We start from the raw sequence: 9346 nt of genomic DNA, 5'->3' as shown, positions 1-9346 counted from the left end.
TCCCTAAAGGACAAGTAATGGTGCAGGAAAGAGACTTGTATAACACTTATGCTTCAGAGAAAGCCAATGAAGCAAGTGTAAAGAATAAGGGAGAGAGATAGGAGACTCAAGTTCAGCTTTCTTGACAACACACAAAAAGAGAGAGGACACAAGGTTGGAGGGTGAAGCCTTTCTTCACTTTTGCACACAACAACAATACAATAGAAGAGGGAAATACCCTATATGTCAAAACCTAGAATACGTGGTTCATATGTGAACCCAAACCAAAAACATACGTGGTAGTCTAACTACACCACGAGTACAACTAACATAGACGGTGACATAAATGATAGTCATCCAGGAGATATGTCGGGGATAGAGCTTGATATCTCAACACTCCCCCTCAAGCTCAAATCCATCTCACGTACACCAAGCAAGCTCCTAAATCTGCGAAGCTTCTCGGTACCCAATGCCTTCGTAAAGATATCAGCCACCTGCTCCTCAGTGCTGACATAGACAAGATCAATCTCACCAGCTAGAACCTTCTCTCTCACAAAGTGATAATGCACCTCAATGTGCTTCGTTCTAGCATGATAAACTGGGTTATTAGCAAGCATGATGCTGCTAATGTTGTCACAATGAATGACAACTGCTGCATGAACTGACTGTCCCATATCTACAAGTAGCTTCCGTAACCAAGCTACCTCACATGCAGCCATTGCTGCACCCCTGTACTCAGCCTCTGTGCTCGACAAGGCAACTGTTGGCTGCTTCTTGCTGCTCCAACTGATGGCACCACTCCCAAGGGAAAACATAAAACCACTAGTAGATCTCCTGTCTGAGACACTACCAGCCCAGTCAGCATCTGTGTATCCATGTACCTGTAATGCACACCCAGCTTCATAAAACAGTCCATAATGCAATGTGGACTTCACATACCGCAGTATGCGCCTAGCCGCATCCAAATGTGGCTTCCTCGGTGCCTGCATAAACTGACTCACCAGCCCCACAGCATAGCTCAAATCTGGTCGGGTTATAGTCATGTAAATCAAGCTACCTACTATGCGCCTGTACATAGTAATATCTTCAAGAAGCTCACCTGACTCTGCATTGAGCTTCACATTCTGCTCCAATGGAACAGAGATAGGCTTACAGCCTGTCATCCCATATTTGGATAGCATGTCCAAACCGTATTGCCTTTGCAATAGCCATATCCCACTCGGGGATCTAATAACCTCAATGCCCAAGAAGTAACGCAGTTCTCCCAAATCCTTCATCTCAAATTTCTGCTTCAACAGCAGCTTCACTTCATTAATGTCTGCATCACTATCACCTGTAATAATCAAGTCATCAACATAGATGACTATAAGCACAATCCCTCTGTTTGTCCTTTTCACATAAAGTGAAAAATCTGAATTGGAAATCTGAAATCCAATAGTGACAAGATATTGCCCTATCTTGTCTGACCATGCCCTCGGCGCCTGTTTTAAGCCATACAAGGCTTTGCGCAACCTGCATACAAAATCGGGGTGTGCTTTATCCTCATAACCTTCTGGCTGCATCATATAAACCTCTTCCTGCAAGTCACCATGCAAGAAGGCATTTTTCACATCCATCTGATGCAAAGACCATCCCTTTGCAGCAGCAATAGCAATTACTGCTCTCACGGTTGCCATCCTTGCAACTGGGCTGAAAGTTTCCTCATAGTCAATTCCATATGTCTGTGCAAAACCTTTGGCAACCAATCTTGCCTTGTACCTGCTAACAGACCCATCAGCATTGTGCTTTACTTTGTAAACCCACTTGCAGCCAATAGCCTTCTTTTCATGAGGCAAAGGCATCAAATCCCAAGTGTGGTTTGCATCCAAGGCATCCATCTCTTCATCCATAGCTGCTTCCCAATTTTTATGCCCTGCTGCATCCTCAAAACATGTGGGCTCTGGCTCCTCTAGAACCTTGACCATATAAGCATAGTGATGTGCTGTATACCCATCATATCTCAGCCTGTCAACTGGATACTTAATACGAGTGGACCTCCGTACAACTGGATCAGTTGCAGGAGTCTTTAAATCATGCCTGCTTTTCCTTGCACCAGGTGTAACAACAGAAGGAATCCCAAGTTCCTCATCAAGGCTCATTTCAGAGCCACTTGACTCTCCATCAACATGAGAGCTACCAGCAGACACATCAAACACTGGAGCATGGTCCACTTTTTCTTTTCCCTTATGTGATACCTGCACAACACTATCAGGACTGCCATGTGACGATTCACTAGATCTCAATCTCCCTGTCCATGCATTAGATCCACTAGTAGAGGACTCTCTGGGTCCACTCAAGGCTTGAGATTGCTGCTCTGCATTTATTGCAGCATTCCCATTTCCTGCATCTGCATCTCCTACCATAACAGTTGGTGCATACCAGTTGCTCATTTCATCAAAAACAACATCTCTGCTCACTTGCATTTTGCGGGTGGAAGGGTTATAACAGCGATACCCTTTCTGGTGCTGAGCATATCCAATAAAGATGCATTTTTCTGCCTTTGGATCCAGCTTTGTTCTCTTCTCATCAGGAACATGAACATAAGCTATGCAACCAAATACCTTCAAGTGAGAAATATCTGGTTTTTGGCCTGTATACATTTCTTCAGGCGTCATGCCATGGACAGCTGCAGTGGGGGTTCTGTTCATAATATAAACAGTAGTTGCTACTGCTTCAGCCCAAAAATAATCAGGCATGTTTTTCTCATTTAGGATCGCCCGTCCTACTTCTGCCTGTTCTTCCTTTCTGCAACCCCATTCTGCTGAGGGGTAGACCTACATGAGTACTTCCTTTGAATTCCCTGTTCTTTCAGATATTCACAAAATTCTTCTGAAAAGTACTCTCCCCCTCCATCAGATCTTAGCACTTTAATATGCACACCTTTCTCTTTTTCAACCATGGCCTTAAAAGCCTTGAAATGGCTGAACACTTCACTTTTGTGCTTCATAAAATAAATCCACACCTTCCTAGTGTAGTCATCAATAAACGTCACATAATAATGGCATCCACCAATAGAAGCAGTTTTGGTTGTCCAAACATCTGAATGGATCACTTCCAAAGGTCTTCTGCTCACCTTAGCATTTTTGGGAAATGCATGTCTGGCCTGCTTACCCATTTGGCATGCTTCACATACCTTTTGCATTCCCTCAACTCTGAATTTAGGCAAACCTGCAACAATGTTTTTCGTTTGCATAGATTTCAGCCTTTGTATATTCACGTGCCCAATGCGCTTGTGCCATATCTCAATATCTGCAATGACACCTCTCCCATGCGCAAACATAGCAGCTTTCACCTCAGGCATATCAACATCCAAGGTGAACATTCTGCCATTTTTGTTGCCTTTCGCAACCAAGCGGCACTTATTTTTCAAGTCCTCAACGAAGCATCCATCAGGGTTAAATCTAACCTGCAGACCTTGCTCAACCATCTGGCCAACTGAAACCAGGTTCTTAGTGATTTTTGGAACATGAAGTACATTTGCCAAGTACTTTGTTTTGCCATCCTGCATAGCCAATGGCACTTTACCAACCTGCGTAATTGGGTGCGCAGTATCATCACCTGTTTCAACATAACCTGGCTTATCCAAATTTCTGACATCATGAAACCACTCACCATGACTGGTCATGTGGTTAGAGGCACCTGTATCAACATACCAAACATCATTGCAAGCTGCAGCATCTCCTGACATGGAGTTAACCATATGCTGCATCACAAAAAGGTGCTCATTTCTGTCGTCACCATGCCCACTTGATGATGCATAGTTGCTTTGCTGCAACTTTCCACTTTTGATGTCATTCTGCTTTTTATAGCATGTATTCTCCTTGTGTCCAGGCTTTCCACAATAATAGCATTCTATGCTGCTATTTACTTGCTAGTTCCTTTGCCATGAACCACGGCCTCTTTGGCTCCCCCTGCCTCTAGAACTACCACGTCCTCCTCCATAGGACTGGTTTTCCTGTTGTTGCTGTTGGTTTTGATTTCCTGCACGGCCACCAGAACGGCCTCTTCCTCTACCTCTGCCTCTACCTGTATTCGAGTAGAAAGAAGTCTCTTGAGAAGTTGAGGTGGCTGAACCACCATTCCTTTGCTCTTCACTCAGCAAGAGAGCAATAAGTTCCTGAAAATCAGGAAATGTTTCACGGACTCCAATGGATGTCCGAAATTGTGCATAATCTTTCCCAAGACCATTCAAGGTCACGGACACTAAGTCCTCATCATCAACAGGTGCTCCAATGGAGGCAAGAGAATCTGCAAGGCCTTTCACCTTCAAGGAATACTCATTTATATTCATATTTTTCCTTTGCACATTGTGCAACTCCTGCTTTAGCTGCATCTTTCGTGCTTTGGTATTTGTGCTATACAGCTTCACCAATGTATCCCATGCCTCCTTAGGCGTCTCTAGATCCTGTATATGCACAATCATAGAATCTGAAATGCTAACGGACAGCCAATACAGGCATTTTCTGGCTTTTTCATGCCATTCTTTAAAGGCCTTCAATTCAGCAGGAGTGGGAGCAACACCCAAAACTGGTTCTGCAGTTTCACCACTGATGTAATCCCAAACTCCCTTTCCCATAAAGAAGTTTGTCATCCTGAACTTCCATGCTTGGAAGTTGTTCTTGTCAAGCTTCTCACTGACAATGGTAGACAGATTCTCAGACATTTTACAAATCACGAATTGCAACAGCAACCTGTAAACACAGCAAATGCCTCACAAGGGCAAATAGCAAAACTTCTGCGAAAAGCCTCACAGGGGCGGATCTGCAACACTGACGAAAGTGGTATTTCACCACACAGTCACTTCCTCGTGACGATTTTGCATCAACAGGCAACAGGCATGAATCTGCAACTCCCAATATCTCTGCACATAGGCATACGATGCAATTTCTGTGGCACCTTTCCACCGACTAGCCGCGCGGTGGTCGCACAGCAAAAACAGGGCCTTTTTCTGAGTGCCTGCGAAGAACTTCCGCCTTCAAAACGGGCCCCGAAACGGCCTCAAATCAGAAAAATAAAGTCACCAAGGGCTTCGTCCTTTCTCGCAGCATATACTGCGCTCTCGCCGCACCGTGAAGGGCCTCTCAATCTGAAGCAGTGTACTCCTGCACTTCTGGCTGTGCTACCTGCAGAGATTTGCTCCCAAACTCGAAATAGGAAAGCTACACTGGTCCTCTTACCAGGACACCACAAACTTGGCTAGCTTTCTTGAGCTCCTTACCACGAACAAGGCTCTGATACCATGTAAAGAATAAGGGAGAGAAATAGGAGACTCAAGTTCAGCTTTCTTGACAACACACAAAAAGAGAGAGGACACAAGGTTGGAGGGTGAAGCCTTTCTTCACTTTTACACACACAACAATACAATAGAAGAGGGAAATACCCTATATGTCAAAACCTAGAATACGTGGTTCATATGTGAACCCAAACCAAAAACATACGTGGTAGTCTAACTACACCACGAGTACAACTAACATAGACGGTGACATAAATGATAGTCATCCAGGAGATATGTCGGGGATAGAGCTTGATATCTCAACACTCCCCCTCAAGCTCAAATCGAGTAATGTAGAGTATCTGTTTGTAAATTTTTGACGTCGTGACCAAAAGCTACCTTTAGAAGGGAGGACAAGCCAGGAATTCTTCAACATAGGCTTAGCACATCTTTCTTATCCTAAAAAACGATGAGGGTTCTGCCTCAACACACCACTCTACCACAGTAGCTCACCCATAAGCATTAAAGTGCTCTGATACCATGTCAAAGAAGATAGCATAGCAGAAGCGGGAACACCTAGTATGAGGAAGAACACCAGGAGGGCGAGCAGCCTCCAACACACATTCTATTCCATACTAGAAGGAAAAAGACAGTACACAACCAAGTGAACACACTAAAAAGCACTAAAACCACAAGATAAGACCTAACTGGACTAATAAGAACTAACCATGGGTATGAACCATGGTCTGACTACTACTAACTCTTCTAACACACTAATCATATTACTAATAGGCATTTATGACACTTGTCTTCCCAACTAAAGCTAAAACTGGTTCTTACCGTTTTTCTGGTTGGATGGTGGCAGGTATGCAGATTCCCCTCTTCAATAAATTAGATGTTGAGCTTGGACTACATGATAGATTTGACACTTTTTGTCTCCTTTTTGTACCAAATTTTGTTTTATGAACACCCATATAATCAGTAATTTTTTATCCACCCTTATTTGAGCTTCGTGTGCCGTGTTGTTAAAAGGTTTTATATTTTAAAAACACACACACACACACACACACACATGATATGCCATTTGATTCAACATGGTCACTATGAATGGAGGACATGCTTTTAATGACAAGGAAGAGCTAGGCCCTTTCTGTTCCTTCTACATTGTGACCACTATGACCACGATATTGTGCACAATAGAATCGACGAGCTGACCCTGGGACTACCAATTGGGACCCCTCTAAGGTTTTGATGTCTTCATTGAGTTCGTAGCTTTTGGTGCATTTTGTGAGTGTTGGTGCATTTTTAATGTTTGGGTGCAATGCCCACATTGGGCAAGCCATGTCTGGGTTAGTTCTCAGAGAGAGTCTCAAGATATGTAACTGTTCGAGAAAACCACTAAATCATGACTCATTTGCATAGGGAAGAATTATTTCTTGATTGCATAGTGACGTAAAGTGAATGGTGTGATTCTCTAATTGGTTTTTCCAAGTGAAGAGGAAAGAGCGGTTGCCATATGAAGTCCAAGCCACTAAGCTATTGGATGGCATCGCACAAGTACAGGTATATGAGTACCAGGATAATTCCAAAACATACGCAGACATGCTTTCACCTTGGTCTCCCACTGAAAAGGTCAAAGTCTCCTCCTCTTGAGGTTTCTCGGGATCAATGAGAACATGCTCATGGCACCTCAAGAGTGTTGTCAAGACTGGTGACTCCTCTGTTAAACAATAATCAAGGCAGAACTTCTAGCAACCATATCCTAGAGCAGTCATTCAACAATCCTCTCAAAATCACGAGGAGGGAAACCAGTCACTGATCGCTAGTTTCGAATAGCACTCATGGAATCACTATGCAATGTTGATACACCTATATGAATCCCCAAATTCCTAGTAGCCGATCAAGCCATATAGCCTCCTTGCAACCCTCTGTGGCTACGACATACTCAGCCTCTGTGGTAGATAAAGCAACGCACTTCTATGCGCGAGACATCCATGACACTGCACCACCTGGAAAGGTGAACACATAACCAAAAGTGAATCTCCTACTATCCACATGCCCTGCATAGTTTGAATCTGTGTACCCAAGTACACGCATGTCTCCTCTACCAAAGCAGATGCACATCTCCTTGGTACCCTTCATGTACCTCATGATGCACTTAACTGCCTCCCAATGCCTCTTTCCTGGATTAGCCATATATCAGCTAACAACTCCCACTGCAAATGCAATGTCTGGTCTAGTAGCTATCATAGCATACATAAGACTCCCAACTGCTGATGCATAAGGAACCTTGGCCATCATGGCCCTTTACTAATCTAATTTGGGACTATCTGTATGACTCAGTTTCACATATGGAGGCAATGGAGTACTCACTGCCTTCCCCCCCTCCATATTGAAACGTTGTTATACTTTTGTAACATACTCTTTTTGTGAAAGCCAAAGGAGTTTCCTACTCTGATCATGCGTGATGCACATACCAAGAATATGACCTGCAAGTCCCAAATCCTTCATATCAAAGGCCTCATGCAACTTGGCCTTTAATGCATCTAGCTCATAAGTATTCTTGCTAGCCAATAGCATATCATCCACATATAGTGCCAAGATTATCAGGCTATTATCGTTAGCCCTTTTAGTGTAGAGGCAGTGATCAATTTCACTCCTTCTAAAACCCTAGGACCAAATGAAAGCATCAAACTTCTGATACCATTCTCTAGGTGCTTGCTTAAGACCATAGAGTCTCTTCTTCAGCTTGCAAACTAAATTCTCTTTGCCCTTTTCTTCAAAGCCTTCCAGCTGCACCATGTAAATTTCCTCATGCAAATCCCCATGCAAGAAAGCTGTCTTGACATCGATCTGCATAAGCTCCATATCCTCTGATGCCACTAGTCCAAGCATGCATCTAAGTGTGGTCATCTTCACAACCGGAGAGAATATCTCATCAAAGTCCACACCCTTCTCTTGCTTGAACCCTTTAGCGACCAAACGGGCCTTGTACCTAGGCACATCATCACCTGTGACCTTCATTTTGTAGACCCATTTACATGGCAATGCTTTCTTTCCATGTGGCAAAGAAACCAAGTCCCAAGTCTTATCCTTCTAAGTGAACTCATCTCTAATTGCATAGCATACTCCCACTTGCATTGATCCTCGCTCATCATAGCCTCTCTGTAGCAAGAAGGCTCCTCGCAATCAGTAAGCATCACATAGTCTACCCCTGGAACAAACCTATCAGGCGGTCTAGACACTCTAGATGATCTTCTCAAGGGCATTTCAGCTTGCTGTCCCACCTGCATATTAGCCACATTTGGCTCATCATTTCCACCAATAGATGATCCATCATCTACCCTTGATTGTATATACCTGTGGGAGTACTTGGTGGTACCATTGCTTGCACATTTGGTGCATGGACAGCTTGCTGTCTATCAACATATGCAGGTGGATTCACATCCTGGAAAGTGATTCTCCTCATTTCAACATCCCTCATGGGTGCCTTATGCATCTTCTTCTCATTGAAGACTACATCATGGCTACGTATGATCTTCTTTGCTTCTGTATCCCAAAGACGATAGCCCATCTCTCTACTTTCACCATAACCCAGAAAGATGCATTTCCTAGACTTAGGATCTAGCTTCTTTCGAAGCTCTTTTGGCACATGTGCATATGCCTCACACCCAAATATACGCAAATGAGAGTAAGAGGGCTTCTTGCCACTCCATGCCTCTTCAGGAATACCACCATCCAAACTCTTACTAGGTGATCTATTGATCACATCACTGCAGTCTTCATTGCCTCAGCCCAAAAACCACCAGAAAGACTTGAATTGGAAAGCATACATTGCAACCTTTCTTGAATGGTACGGTTCATCTTTTCTGCAACTGGATTTTGCTATGGAGTAGGAGGGGATGTGAGCTCCCTCTTAATCCCACGCGTATCACAGAAATGCTGAAAGTCATGAGAGAGATACTCTCCACCATTGTCAGTCCATAGGCATTTAAGCCTTCTAGCTGACTGATTCTCAACCAAGGCCAGCCATTTCTGAAATACCTAGAACACATGACTCTTCCGAGCTATAGCATAAGTCCACACTTTCCTAGTTGCATCATCAATGAATGTCAC

The sequence above is a fragment of the Dipteris shenzhenensis genome, chromosome 27 (assembly GCF_047967505.1).
Source record: "Dipteris shenzhenensis isolate YYH24624 ecotype China chromosome 27, Dip_SZ_1.0, whole genome shotgun sequence".
Lineage (NCBI taxonomy): Eukaryota > Viridiplantae > Streptophyta > Polypodiopsida > Gleicheniales > Dipteridaceae > Dipteris > Dipteris shenzhenensis.
This window is presented reverse-complemented; position numbering follows the sequence as displayed.